At 33.5% G+C, this 14,530-nt stretch overlaps 1 protein-coding gene across 2 annotated transcripts in view; it reads right to left on the bottom strand.

Moving 5' to 3' along the window:
- The window catches only part of LOC141534488 (sodium channel protein 60E), a 59,446-nt gene extending 45,373 nt beyond the window's left edge, over window positions 1-14,073 (bottom strand). Inside the window, exon 1 of one of the 2 annotated variants that reach the window (XM_074253873.1) lies at window positions 13,804-14,073. The gene's annotated coding sequence lies outside the window, so the exon portion shown is untranslated. The remainder of the gene's footprint in view (window positions 1-13,803) is intronic. The other variant, XM_074253866.1, reaches the window with a different exon arrangement.
- Window positions 14,074-14,530: the final 457 nt, after the last annotated feature.

The raw sequence follows: 14,530 nt of genomic DNA, 5'->3' as shown, positions 1-14,530 counted from the left end.
CATAAATATAAATAATTGTCGGGGTAAGTTGGTATTGAAAGTTTAAATAGTTTATGCCTTATGCATTAATGTACTGAGGAAAAAAAAAAAAAAAAAAAAAAAAAAAAAAAAAACAACTAAAGAAATCAAAAAGGTGCAAGGACACCGGCGTATAATAATGCGCTGTGCTTAATGCTCAGTGTGCTGAATTCTGGTGTACAGTGTGTAGTGTGTAGTCGTTGTATGTGCAATGTTGTATGTACTGTATAATCGAGTTGAGCTGAGCGAATGGCTACGAAAGTAAAGTGTATATGCCGCTTGATGCGGCACGATATCATGACGTCATGTCCGCACGCGTACTCGTGTTTGCCTCTATAAAACATCGATATTTTTCCCTTGCGCGAGCTTGCGACGTGACCTCAGAAACCCAAGTGTTGCTGCTGCATAAACTCTCGTCATTATTTTTTTTTTTTTTTATTATTTATTTATTGCTATTTTTTTTTATTTTTATTCTGATTTTAATAAAAATAAAAATAATAGGAGTAATAAATTTTTATTTTATTAGCCCATGGTTATTTACATTCAACGATAATATAATTGTAATATATATGAATATATTTAATTTATAATCGTAAACAATGACTTGGTAATTATCAACTATAAAAAATTTTTTTTTATGGGAAGGTTAATAATTTTTTTATCTTTATCATAATGATGATAATAATTTATTTATTATCTGACAATATTACGAAAAAAATAAAAAATTAAAGAAAAATAAATTGTTGTATTAAACTGGATAGCCAATTAGCTGAAAAATCTAGAATAATAATAATAATAATTATTATTATTATTATTAAAATTATTAAAATTCAAAATAAATTTTCAATAATAAAACTCAAGAAAAAAAAATATCTTATAATCAAAACGCGTTGACACTAATGATTAATCTTCATTCGAATCCTGGAAACAATTGACCCAAAATAGTAAAAACTGGTAACCAAGACTAGAAAATCAAGAGATTGTAATCCTACAGTAGGTTAGCAGCGTAGTCCAGAGTTGTAAATAATCTATGAAAAGTACATGATATCCAGTGGATTTACCCGAGTTTCAGTCTCTACCGGGCTTACCACCTCGTGCAGCAACAGCAATTTGAAAAGCAGCGTATCTCCCACCCCCTCCTAAAATAGCTCCTGGAAGACGCAGGTCTAGTCCCGAGCTCAAGATTGCTGCGCACCTTCTTCACCTTAAATTATTAAAAAACCCCAGCGCCCATCTTTTTCACTCTTTCTCTATATGCACTACATAGAGTCCACAACACAACGCTCTAGCCCTCTACCCCAATTTGTTTTTATTTTTCGCCCATCAATAATTCACACAAATATATATATTGTTATCGCAGCCCACTAAATATACCATACTTGTGTGCCCACGGTACACTACATTCATTCCGTCTACATCCACATCTCACTGTCACGAGTCACGGGAAAATAACTTCCTTACTTTCTATCCCAGGATAGGTATTTTATACACTAGATTAGACTTATCGGTATTCGATCAACTAATTCCGAATTCTAATTCGGCAAATTAAATTAAAATTACTTTGCAAGTAAAAAAATTACCTGAATTTAATTGTTAAGAATTGGAAATTTTTTTTTTTTTTATTTTTAATTCAAAATCTTAAAAATTCTTTCATTGGTCCAAACGACGACGGCCTAAATTAAACAAATTACCTGTATCATAATTAAATAATTTATACATTAATATTTTTTTTACATTTTTTTTACAACTAAATTTTATAATTTAAATTTTAATATTTAAAAATTTTTTAACGTTTTAATACATAATCTAAATTAGAATGTAATTAAGTCAAAACTTATATATCTTCTGTGAAAAAATTTTTTGACGTTCTGATAAGAAAATTGGCCATATTAGGACATATATAATTTTTTTTATAAAGTCCCCCAGATAAAATATTAAATAATTTATTTTTATTCTGAAAATTTTTGACTGAAAAATTATTACATTAAAAAAAAAAATATGAAACTACTTTTTTTATTTTTCGTTTATTATAAAACATTTTTTTTTTATACAATTATATACTTAATAATAATTTTGAGTGAATTTTTATTTCAGTATCAAAAATGAATTAATAAATAATTGTCGATAAAAATTTTTCTGAGCTCAGATAAAGTGTTAGTTTTCCCGGAATTAAAAGGTTGATGCATCATAGATGACAAGTCATAAACGAAAGGTAAAAAAAATTAATCCAAAAAGCATATTGGGGTGACCTGGTCCCCGACAGGAGGTCAACACTTAATATCCCGTACTCGGAGATAAATCAACTGGTATATTAATCTTCGACTTGTTTCGTGAGTAAATAGACAGTAATATAGCGAGTTCAATTGGCACCAGGAAATTGGGTAAATCTTTTAACAGATCAATTAATCGATACGGGCTTTAAAAGTCCATTTGTATCAAGTTAGTGTGCACGACATGAGCAAGTACACATACATGCATAGTGTAGTAATAGTACACCGACATTAATTTCAAATCTAATGTACATATTTAAAGTCATGCTAGTAGTATTAGTATTAGTATTAGTATTAATATTAATATTAATATTAATATTAATATTAATACTACTATCAGCATTAATATAAACATTGTGCATTACACATACACCAGGCAGTATAACGTCCCACATATAAAACTTTTCCGAGCTATCCATCACCTGGTGCTCGCACGAACGCTCCGGAAAGTGTGTCGAGCATTATTGGGTCATCATCGAGCTTTGTGAGCTCCGCGTTCTCTGTCCCCTTTTACATTCTCTAACTTGTTTTCAAGTAACAGATCAATTCCAATCAGCGGCAGCTGAAACAGAGCCTATACTTGCTATTGCTATTGCTATTGCTCTTACACTTCCCAGCACACAGTTACACATCCAGCTATAAGATGTGAAGATGTGTGCTAGGGGCAGACCCAGAGAAAATGTCTCAATCGGCAGCAAGCAAAGTTGTATTACGCCCGCGCAACCTGACCCACTTGGGGATTCACTATTCCCGTCTCAAAGGCAACAAGGACAATCTGATTCAATGGACAGTCAACAAGTACTTATTACTTTATTCGATATAATATATAATATTAAATATAAAATTTATATTTCTCGATTATTTATTTTATTATTATATTAAGGTTATTATTTTAGATTTTACTTTTCATTTCTTTTGTATCAAGTTATTTTATTTATTCAACCGAGGTAGTTTTAAATTGTGCGAACTTTGATAGTGATGAAAAAAGCAGGCCACGGACTCGGTTAAATATTCAGAGGAGCTTTTATCTACGATGTTTGCCGAGTGTCGTCTCGAGCTTAATGTAAACGTGTGAAATAAGTTTCCGCGGAATCAAGAAATGAAAGGGTGAGAGAAGTTTTTTTTTTTTTTTTTTTTTTTTTAGAGATAGGTTGGGGGAGAAAGAGAGAGAATACGGGAATAGTGAACTACTGGTGACCTTTGCCGGGTTACGTGTTTTCGATGTGTATTATAATCCCGCGAGTAAACTAATGTGTCACTGCTACTGTAAATGCGGAGGTAGACGCACTGCGGTAACACGCACGATTTTACTTCCTGATGGTACACATATTTGCTATTCAACATCACCATCAATTTTGGTTATTATGTACATCATATGATAATAATAATAATAATAATAATAATAATAATAATAATAATAATAATAATAATAATAATAATAATAATAATAATAATAATAATAATAATAATAATAATAATAATAATAATAATAATAATAATAATAATAATAACATGCTCGCTGTCCCAGTCTTACTATACTCTTTCGGTGTCCTGAAATGGACCCGAAAGGATTTACGAGATCTCGACATCAAAACCCGTAAGATCATTAATATGAATCGGAGCATACACCCCAATTCATCAGTCGCCAGATTATACCTCTCCCGGTCCATCGGTGGGAGAGGTTTGCAGAGTTTGGAGCGGCTTCACGACCGTTTGGTCCTGGGTTTAACTCACGAAGTTGTCAATTTCACTGCAGACGAGGATGACTTTCTTATGCAAATTGTACATAAACATGAAAATGAACATAAGGGGTTATTCTTGTATAAGGCAGCAATATATGCGGCAAGAACCCTTGGTCTTGGAGAAATAAACGCTCTTATAGAACTCCGAAAGGAGGAATTTAAGAGCGTCATCAGGAACACCGAGGAAAAACTACTCCTTGGCGAACTGATGGACAAGTCCATGCACAGCGTGTTCTTTAAACACGTGCGTGATCATGGCTTGTCCATCCAGCTGACGTTTTCCTTCTTAAAGTCAGCGGGCCTGATGTCCGAGACTGAAGGGTTCATATTTGCCTGCCAAGATGGTGTCATTAACACTCTTGAGTACCGTAGCAAGGTGCTCCAGGTGCAGCTTCCGGACACGTCCTGTAGGAGGTGTAGACAACATCCGGAGACGCTTATGCACCTTTTGTCGGCATGTCCAGTGCTGGCGAGAGGTGCATATATCCAGCGTCACAATGCTGCCCTGAGAGTACTGTACTACTATCTTCGTCATTGCTACGGTATTGACGTGACACCAGTGCTGCCTTATTTGCCAGGAGATATTCCCCAGGTTGTTGAGAATGACAGTTGCAAAATTTATTGGAACATGCCATTTGCAACAACCCGGCGGATAGATCACAACAAACCTGATATTGTGCTCTTCGACAAGGCCACTCGTGACATTTATGTCATTGAGTTCTCGGCCCCGGCTGAATACAACATCTCAGCCAAAGAAGAGCACAAAAGACAAATATATCAGGATCTCCTGTTTGAAATTGGCAAACTTTACCCAGGTTACCGTGTCAAGCTTGTCGTCCTGATTGTTGGCGTCCTAGGAGGGATGAAACAGTCTTTTGTATCCTCACTTGCCAAAGTTCCAGCTTGCTCATCAAAAGCTGAGTTCTTGGCAGTTAGGATGCAGAAGGCTGTTTTACTTGGTTCTCTCCGTCTCTTAAGGGAAATGACTTTGGCCTGCTGTGATCACTAACCGCCTTGTTGTGCGGAGTGGTCCAGCAGTAACGGATGGAGCTCAGGCTGGGCCCTCGGAGAATCGGACTCCGGGGATAACCCCCCTGAGCATTTAATAACAAAATAATAATAATAATAATAATAATAATAATAATAAATTGGGTAGGACATTTATTATGACTGCACCTGGAGCACCTTGCTACGGTACTCAAGAGTGTTAATGACACCATCTTGGCAAGCAAATATGAACCCTTCAGTCTCGGACATCAGGCCAGCTGACTTTAAGAAGGAAAACGTCAGCTGGATGGACAAGCCATGATCACGCACGTGTTTAAAGAACACGCTGTGCATGGACTTGTCCATCAGTTCGCCAAGGAGTAGTTTTTCCTCGGTGTTCCTGATGACGCTCTTAAATTCCTCCTTTCGGAGTTCTATAAGAGCGTTTATTTCTCCAAGACCAAGGGTTCTTGCCGCATATATTGCTGCCTTATACAAGAATAACCCCTTATGTTCATTTTCATGTTTATGTACAATTTGCATAAGAAAATCATCCTCGTCTGCAGTGAAATTGACAACTTCGTGTGTTAAACCCAGGACCAAACGGTCGTGAAGCCGCTCCAAACTCTGCAAACCTCTCCCACCGATGGATCGGGGGAGATATAATCTGGCGACTGATGAATTGGGGTGCATGCTCCGATTCATATTGATTATTATTATTATTATTATTATTATTATTATTATTATTATTTGATAAAAAAAAATTTAACACGGGCTAACATTGGTTGAGCCCATGTTGTAAATAATTACCGTTATTATTATTATTATTATAATTATAAATTAATTAAAAGAAATTTTTCAAGCTTCAAAAACATTAAACTAAAATTTTAAAACAAGTTGACATGCTTTCATAAAATTTCAAAACCACAAAACATTTCGGAAATTCTAAAAGTGTCAGAAACATTTTGTACATAATTAATAGCCATATTAATATTATTTCAATCATCCGTTATTTACATCGTGAGGTCAGATTCAGACATAAATTTTGTTAAACTATTTGAAAATAAATAACATAGAGTTAACAGTTGCTGTAAATTTTGTTAGAGAAATTCTTCATCTTGAAGTTTTATTCTAGTTTCAATTTTTTGCCGACTCACTAGAAAATATAATTTATCGTTTAATTTGCCGTGAGTTCTTCCATCGATTTCCTGAGAAACTCACTTTTTTCGGGCGGATGAATCGACAAAAAATAACTTGTAAATCGACAAAGTTTTTGTTCCACTCAATGTCGGGTCACAAAATTTCTGTACTATGTTAGTTATGTAATTATTAAAGATTATTAATTATTATATATTATTAATATTTCAAAGATAATAGTTGAGTGTTTTCGACAGTAATAATAAAAGTTACTAATTTTTCTGAAGAAATTTGAAATACTTTTTCAAATAAAAAGTAGACGGACAGATAAAAATTGAGGTGAATAAAAGTAAAAATAAAAAAGCGATAAGTAATAACAATATATCGCAAATGTTTTATGGGTGGTAGCCAATCTATAAGCAGACTTGTAGAATTTAAAATTTCATAACGGTAAAACATACTGAACAAACGATATAGATACCGGTAAAGTGGATGAGTGTTGGCAAGGAAAAGTTAAGTCACGGTATTTGTTTCTCCAGCATTATATCTTATAGTTATTTATACAGACTGTAAGTTCCAACATACGCTATTTTGTAGTATGTAGTGTGTGATGTTCACTACAGAGCATACACACTTACATTAGTAATTTTATTTGGCTGGTATCTTCACATGCGGGAAAATTGATGATAGTAAAAAATTTACCCCAGTATAAAACGGTACTTGAGATAATCAATACTCTTTATGAAAGTACACTCTATTGCCCATTTATGTACATATGAATTTTGTGGTAGTCAATAGCCATTAATTGATCAACCAAACATTATTATTATTGTTTTTTTTATGAAAATATTGAATTAATTATAAGTCTAATTTTTAAGCCAACAATTGATATCGATCACAACCATTCGAGATGGACCGTTTTATCATTGGGTGAGATTAATAAAAATTACAATATTAATTCACCGAAAATCAAGATAGAATCTCTAGACAGATAATTAAGAAATGACCTTGTATCTCGTGAACTATTGACATTTTTAAAGATATAAGCTCATCCCGACTTTACACTCATCAAGACCTTTCATTTGAGTACCCACATCAATTTTTCATATATTTATATATTTTAGATATACATATATCTATGTATTAGGGTGGGTCAAAAAAATCGAATAATTTATTTTTGATTTTATACTCTGAAAAATAGGTTCGTAGACACCTAAAAAGAATTCTCTCCAAGTATAAGCTCTTAATTATAACGGGAAGGTCCTCCGCTTTGCGGGTTTCTATTTTTTTCGAATAATCAGATAAAAAAATTTATATCTCGCTTCCAACTGCTTGGAAAAATATTCCGTGGCATAGATTTTGTGAGAAATTGAATGCTTTACAAAAAGGTCTCTTATGACTTTTTCAAAAACTCAACCGATTAAAAGATATTCATAGTTGAAGTTTGGCTATTTTAAGGAAAATATTCGTTTTTATTATGAATTTTATAAGTCGATGAAAAAAATTATTTCGGATTGCGGAACTCATGATTTTGTAGGAAATTTACTGCTCTACAAAAATGGTCTCTTATGATTTTTTGATTAAGTGAAGCCGTTACGAGATATTCATCGTCAAACATTAACGAATATCAATATTTCCAGTTTTTGATCAATAATTCGATAAATTTTAATTTAAACTATGAGTTTCAGGAAAATTTACATAAATTTGAGTTTCGATCGATAAAGAAATGTTATAATAACTTAGATAAAGAATTATTGGAATTATCATTGATTTTCCTTGGAGAAATGCCTCAAGAAAAGATTTCTTTCAAACGTCCTGGTGCTGTTCATCATGCTAGATGGATGGCTAAGGCCATTTATAGTTTGAAAATGTATCTATTCAGAGATGAATTCAAACTCTCTCAGAAAGAATTGCATGGTCTTCGTCATTTCTGTATTTTTATAGTCACATTGTATTTAAAAGCTTGGTTTTCATCAACTTCTGCAACAACTGCTGCTTATCATGACTTGCAGTTTATGAAAAATTTATTGGAGTACAAACATATCAATCCTTTGATTTCTTCAGCTACGTGTGAAAAAATGATTTCGCACTTATGGTATTTGAGCGATGAACTTGCCATTTTATCACTGTTTGACGATGGCGTTCCATTAGAAGTAAAAAAAGTATTGTTGAAGCTGTTAATACTCGTGAAGGTACAGATTCTAAAGCTAAAAGATTTGTAATTGCTAAAAAGATTTGAATTCATTGGCGCAGAGAACTCTGAGTGACTTTGTGTCTAAAAAGTCATTAAATCTTTTCAAAATCTTCGATCTACCGTATGACTTTCTTGATGTCGATGTTGAATTATGGCCTACTAATGAGAGTTATCTCGAAAATAAAGAATACTTTCAACAACTAAAAGTTGTCAATGATTCAGCAGAGCGAGCTGTTGCATTAGTCAGTGAATATAATCAATGCTTGACAAAAATGAAGAACAATTCCAGTACTTATTGCAAGTTGTCAAAGAACATCAAAAAACATTCCCAAATTGTAATAAAAGAAATTATTTATAGTAATAGCGTACTGTTATGTTAAAAATATAGACAATTATATTGCAATTGATAATTCAATAAAAAATTTATCTATAAAAAAGTTAAATACTGGTTGTTTCTCACTTGATTCAATACTTTTCATATTAAATTTGACAAAGAAATATGTCATTCACTTCAAATTAAACTAATCATTGGCTATATGTCGAAAAAAATGCTCTAATTTCTTGTTTTAATGCAATCAAACAAGCTCAAGACTGAAAACAATATTAAAAAAATTGTTTATAACATTTCTTTATCGATCGAAACTCAAATTTATGTAAATTTTCCTGAAACTCATAGTTTAAATTAAAATTTATCGAATTATTGATCAAAAACTGGAAATATTGATATTCGTTAATGTTTGACGATGAATATCTCGTAACGGCTTCACTTAATCAAAAATCATAAGAGACCATTTTTGTAGAGCAGTAAATTTCCTACAAAATCAGGAGTTCCGCAATCCGAAATAATTTTTTTCATCGACTTATAAAATTCATAATAAAAACGAATATTTTCCTTAAAATAGCCAAACTTCAACTATGAATATCTTTTAATCGGTTGAGTTTTTGAAAAAGTCATAAGAGACCTTTTTGTAAAGCATTCAATTTCTCACAAAATCTATGCCACGGAATATTTTTCCAAGCAGTTGGAAGCGAGATATAAATTTTTTTATCTGATTATTCGAAAAAAATAGAAACCCGCAAAGCGGAGGACCTTCCCGTTATAATTAAGAGCTTATACTTGGAGAGAATTCTTTTTAGGTGTCTACGAACCTATTTTTCAGAGTATAAAGTCAAAAATAAATTATTCGATTTTTTTGACCCACCCTACTATGTATGTATATATGAAAAATATATCAAAATGCATGTGGGTACTCAAATGAAAGCTCTTGATGAATGTAATATCGGGATGAGCTTATATCTTTAAAAACATCAATAGTTAAAAAAGTACAGTGCAATTTTACAATTCACAGCAGTCACATAGTGACTGCAAGGTTGCTAGTTATTATTATTATTATTTGTTATTAATTGCTCAGGGGGGTTTTCCCCGGAGTCCGACTCTCCGAGGGCCCAGCCTGAGCTCCATCCGTTACTGCTGGACCACTCCGCACAACAAGGCGGTTAGTGATCACAGCAGGCCAAAGTCATTTCCCTTAAGAGACGGAGAGAACCAAGTAAAACAGCCTTCTGCATCCTAACTGCCAAGAACTCAGCTTTTGATGAGCAAGCTGGAACTTTGGCAAGTGAGGATACAAAAGACTGTTTCATCCCTCCTAGGACGCCAACAATCAGGACGACAAGCTTGACACGGTAACCTGGGTAAAGTTTGCCAATTTCAAACAGGAGATCCTGATATATTTGTCTTTTGTGCTCTTCTTTGGCTGAGATGTTGTATTCAGCCGGGGCCGAGAACTCAATGACATAAATGTCACGAGTGGCCTTGTCGAAGAGCACAATATCAGGTTTGTTGTGATCTATCCGCCGGGTTGTTGCAAATGGCATGTTCCAATAAATTTTGCAACTGTCATTCTCAACAACCTGGGGAATATCTCCTGAATATTATTATTATTATTATTATTATTATTATTATTATTATTATTATTATTATTATTTTCTACGTAATTTCACACCAAATTATGTTAAGTTCCGGTAGGTTAAATAGTAGAGCTCCTAACGCTTAATCAGGGGGATCCGGGTTCAATTCCCGGGTAGCGTCCAAAGCCCTGTTTTTATTTGAAGTCATTCTTTGTTTTTAATAAATTTTCAATACTACGATAATTCATTTTTTAAGTATTGATGGGCTTTCATAAATCTAATAAAAAAAAAACTTCATTACGACTAATAGTAAAAATTGATAATTAAATATTAATTTTTTAATATTAAAACCTTTTTCAACCTTTATTTTTCATTAAACTTTTAATAACAATGTTTAAGCAACAGTTTTACCATTTTAATGATTTTTATCAAATAAACGATGGAAGTTACAATGTAAATTTACTAAAAAATCTAAGAACAACTTAAAAAAATTTTTTCAATAAATCTACATTACAATTTGAATTAATAATTCAACAAAAATCACCAAACTGGAAAAAATTGTTGCTAAAACGTTGTAATTATAATTTTCAATAAAAATAACGTCAAGTAAAAATATTGAAAAAGCTTTAATAATAAATAATTATAATGTCAAAAATGATTATTATTATCTAAAAAAAAAAAAAAAAATAAAAAATAAATAAGTAATTGCCAAACAGTCAATTTGCTATTTAAAAAAAATATATACAATTTACCAAATGGGAAGTGACATATTTCCGCTAACATTTTCTCGCCATTTCGACTGCACACCCACACACCTACACACATTCACCCTAAATACCAATATAAAACATCTATGACACTCTCATTCGAGTAGAAACATCGCGGATTTATTGCGGAATGAAATATCAGATTTATTTCACATATTATATTGTCAGCAATTTGATAAAACCGCACACCTTTGACGCATACATTTATTATCCACAAAAAAATCTATTGATACCCTTTTATTAAAGAAGCCGCAGTAGCCAATCTGTAAAAACCAAATCGAGAAATAATTTATAAAATATAATCTAATCTAATCGCCTTAGTGGTAGATACCGGGAGATCATTTAACCGGGAACTAGTATCGTAATTTTCGCAAAATGGACGATCATTCGTGACTCGCGTTAATAAAATGGTGCCCGTGGCCAGAGTCAAGGTGCTAGGATTTTATTTATACATTTATGCATCTATATCTGACACATATGTACACAGAAGTAAACCATTGGATGTATTATTGGCCTGGCGATACATGAATGCAGAATTCAAATATGTTCGCTTCACTTATTCATCTCAATGCATATATATATATATAGCTAAAAGTATGAAAATCCACAGCTACTGAGTCTTTTCACACGCGTTTCCGACGCGATTTCTTCAATAGGCTATATAACGCCTGTACTGTAAAATATATGTGTATAGTTTTTTTTTTTCTCGATCCAGCCGCTAAAAGTCGACTTTTCTGTTCGCGTATAAATGCTGCAATGGATCTTAACTGCAGCGCTTGGAATGGGCTCACTGCAGAAAATTTAAAGCGCAAAATATGATACTCTTAATTCGCACGTATATATAAATATATATGTATATATCTATGAATTTATTCAGAGAGAAAAGCGAGTTAAACGCAATATTAAATCTAGATAAATGAAGAGATCAAATGAAAATAACACTGGTAGCTTAATGCATCATTACTGTTTGCATGAAATGAATATCGTGAATCTCGGATCGTAGATCGTCGAAATTGGGACAATGATATTGGAGTGAAGAATCTGGATACTCGTTAAATGATACCGCTATTTCCACTCTATTCTCTTCGGTAGCAAAAGGGTTTCATTATTATTTTTTTATCTCTTTTCTTTTGTTGGTAGCAGTTGCTAATGGTGAAAAATATGAAAAACCCGCGACGGACAATGGAGTCGTGGATGAAAAATTGAGCAATCTTCGCGTGGTGTTATAGAGAAATGAGCAGCTTTAGTTTTATTTTTAAAGAAAACGAATTAAGCGCCTGTTTCTGGAGAACTTCTAAGTTACTTGATTAGACGCTTCATCGCTTACACATTTTATGAGACACTTGTTATCTTTTTATTTATATATACAATTTTAAGTTCCTAAGGAGCTTAACCACTTTTCAGTACACATTTTTCACTCGCGATAAAGCTTACGGGCTTTTTTACAAGGGCTTTCATTTATTTCATTAATTTTTGTTCCACGATTCTGAGCACACTGCAGTTAGAAGGCTTTGTCGTTATTTATTGTAGTGAATATAATTTTTATTTAGTCTAGATGAAATGATATATTTTGAAACTTTTCTCTTGATTTATTTTAAAATTTTAAAACTCTTTTCATAAAGTTTTTTTTTTTTATTTTTTTATTTGAACAGACTAATATAACAAATTACTGTTTACTTACACGCTGAAACATTTTTTAAAAATAATTTCAAGTTAAAATAAAGTTACTTTATTAAAATTTAACATTTCTACCGTAGAAAAGAACTTAAATAATTTTTTTCATGCCAACTTTCTGCTTTATGAAATTATTCAAATAAATTTACACACTCAAAATTACTCATTAAAATAATAACTAACTCTACTAATAAATTTTACTAGAAAAACACCGCTTTTTTTAAATACTCGCCTCTAATTGCATTGCTGAAAAAATATGAGCCTGAAAATTGCAGCCATCCGACAATTTTCCTCACATTATAACAACAATTTACATTAAAAAATTAAAAAAAAAAAACTAAGTCGCGTTCCACATACTATAAGGGTGTATATAAATTTATGCGCCCTTTTGACTTTATGAATTAAAAAGACCTTTTCTCCCTTGCTAATCGAGTAGTAGATATATATTCCAAGTTTAAGAAAAGAAAAATAAATTTCTGAAGCTACAAAAGGGCATATTTTCCAAATTATACGCACTTTTGACTTTAGAAATGAAAAAAATTTGTTATTTAAAGCTAAAAGGGTGTACTAATTTATTTTTTAACTTGATCCATGAATATGAAAAAAAAATTTTTCTGAAAATAATTATTTAAGAATTCACTCTTCTGCTTTACAAAAGATATTTCAAAGGAAAAGAAAATTTCCTTAAATTTAAGACTTTTGATTTAGCCTGTACTCATTTATTCCTTCCTTCAATATTACTCCATTTTAATTCACTTTTATTTATGTATTATTTAACCAACATGTTTCTTCAAAACTTAAATTTTTTCACACAATCCTCTTTTAGTAATTCAAATAAATTTTTTCCAAGCCTAAAAAAATTTCCCAAGTTTTTTTAAAAAAATCCCCGAACAATTATAGAACACCCTTTCGACAATATGAACATGTGTATTTGACTATCCAAATTCACCATCCCCGCAAAATTCAAACCACAACCGCACCTTCCAACTTGCAAACCGTAGACCCCGAAAAATCAATCCACCCTTCTCCCCTTGCACCTCACAAACACAATAAGTATCACCCGACCTAAATAAAAGCATCACCATAAAAAAAAAATATCTCACCTCATCGTAGATAAAATTATCAATCTCCTCAAGCGGCCTGCCGTAAAGCCCGGACGGAAAAGGCTCGAACTTATGAGGAAGCACGGCGCCGTCCTCTACCGAAGTTTTCCTCTTCGGCTGGAACCCGTACTCCCTGACCAGCTGAACAGTCCTGCTCTCGAGTCTGTCGAGGCTTTCTTTGGTGAAGGGTTTAACAGTTTGCTTCCCAAACCTGGGGCCACTGTACCCGAACCCACTGGCACCAGCACCACTTGCACTACCACAAAAACCACCAGCACCAGCACCACCACTGATTCCACCCTGGCCCTGCTCCTCACCAGGCGTATTGTCATACTCGCGCTTCAAATTATCGTACTCGTCCTCATTATCCTCTTCCTCATTGTCCCCGACGTCCCCGGGGGTCTGCGTTAAGCTCCCCAGAGCCTCGACCTGGATCTCCGCGCTGGCCGAGTCCCCGGTCCCGGAGTCCGCGGAGGTGCCCGCGGTCCCGACCAAAGGCGGTCTCAGTCTCATGCTGTCTTGGGACCGGAACCTGGAGGTGACCCTGACCTCCTTGTCCTCCTCCCGAGTCTCCTCGGTGGTCTGAGTCTGGCTCCTGGCGAAGCACCTGGGGAACATCTCCTCGAACTGGGCGATCTCCTGGCCCTCCCTGGAGCCTCTCCCCCGCTCCCTGTCGTCAACCTCCAGGACTACTTCCGGCTCGGAGTCATCGGCGTATTGACGAATG

The sequence above is a fragment of the Cotesia typhae genome, unplaced genomic scaffold (genome assembly GCF_013202065.1).
Source record: "Cotesia typhae breed Kobodo isofemale line unplaced genomic scaffold, CoteBio_Ctyphae contig_123, whole genome shotgun sequence".
In the NCBI taxonomy this organism is placed as follows: Eukaryota; Metazoa; Arthropoda; class Insecta; order Hymenoptera; family Braconidae; genus Cotesia; species Cotesia typhae.
Note: the sequence above shows the minus strand (reverse complement) of the source record. Positions and strands in the feature narration are given on the sequence as shown.